We start from the raw sequence: 1,211 nt of genomic DNA on the forward strand, positions 1-1,211 counted from the left end.
CTGTAATTCCTTCTAAAATCACCTACCATTTTTTTCTGTGAAATCTTCCCTGAATCCAGTCTCTTCCTTCTACTAGTGTTAATCTTGCCTTTCTATTTTCTTTATGTACAATATTATATTATTTTAATTGAAAGGATTATCAGTGGGTGTGAACATATCTATGTCCCAGCTCTCCTGTCTCCAAGCACTCAGTCAAGCCTGAATTACCATCTATTTGAAGAAAGAAAGATGATTCTTACCATATTCATATTAGGCCAAAACATATAATAGTTCAACCTGCAGTAAATGCTTATGAATAAATTTGTGTCATACATGCTGTTTTAAAGGTAGGAGTGTGTGCAAATTAAAATTTGCCATTTTAGTGATTACTTTATGCTTTATGTTTAGCACTACATTTGAAATAAATATAGAACCTGTTTTGTTTCGTAAATTTAAACTATAAAATATTAACCATTTAATATAATCATTGCCCAAATACTAGAGCCAATAAGCATGCTCTATGTCATCTGAAACATTAAAAAAAAAAAAAGAAAAAAAACCTTCCTTTGACACTCTAACTCAAGAGGCTTACCCCAGGGTCAAGCTTAACACTTTTATATCATTTTCTAAGACTCTGTAGATACAAGCACATCTTTTAGTTCTATTTCTGTTATACTGATGTGATATGTCATGAGCGATTATTTTTGATTAGGAGCAACATCAAGTCGACATAAAGTTGATGTGTCACTTCAGAAGAATGGTATGGCAAATCCGAAATATTCGTCTGTCAAAGCTTGTAAGACACTCCATTTCAAAATGACAAAATCACTTTTTTTTGTATGTTTTTACAAACATTGAATTTTCATAGCCTAGTTCAAAATTCTTATTGATGCCAAGTCTATACATTTCTTACATAATCTAAATGTGCTAGCAACATGTTACTATGACTATAAAATATGACAGAGTAAGTGCCATATACCATCCTACTTTCAATGTTATAAAATCAATTCATGGGCTTATCCTTGATAAGGTTGAACAGTTACAACAGAGAAATAGACAGAAAGATCATGGAGCTGCTACCCTTCACAATGACTGTATTCTATTCTAACAAAAAAAGGCATGTGACAAAAGTAGACGGTTTAATGCAAGTTTGTATACAGAACTGTTAAGTGTCATGTCTGAACCTGGTAAACATGCAGGTTAATGTGCCAGTGTTAAGCTAGCCTATTCTT

The sequence above is a fragment of the Galeopterus variegatus genome, unplaced genomic scaffold (assembly GCF_000696425.1).
Source record: "Galeopterus variegatus unplaced genomic scaffold, G_variegatus-3.0.2 Scaffold5123, whole genome shotgun sequence".
Taxonomy (NCBI): Eukaryota; Metazoa; Chordata; class Mammalia; order Dermoptera; family Cynocephalidae; genus Galeopterus; species Galeopterus variegatus.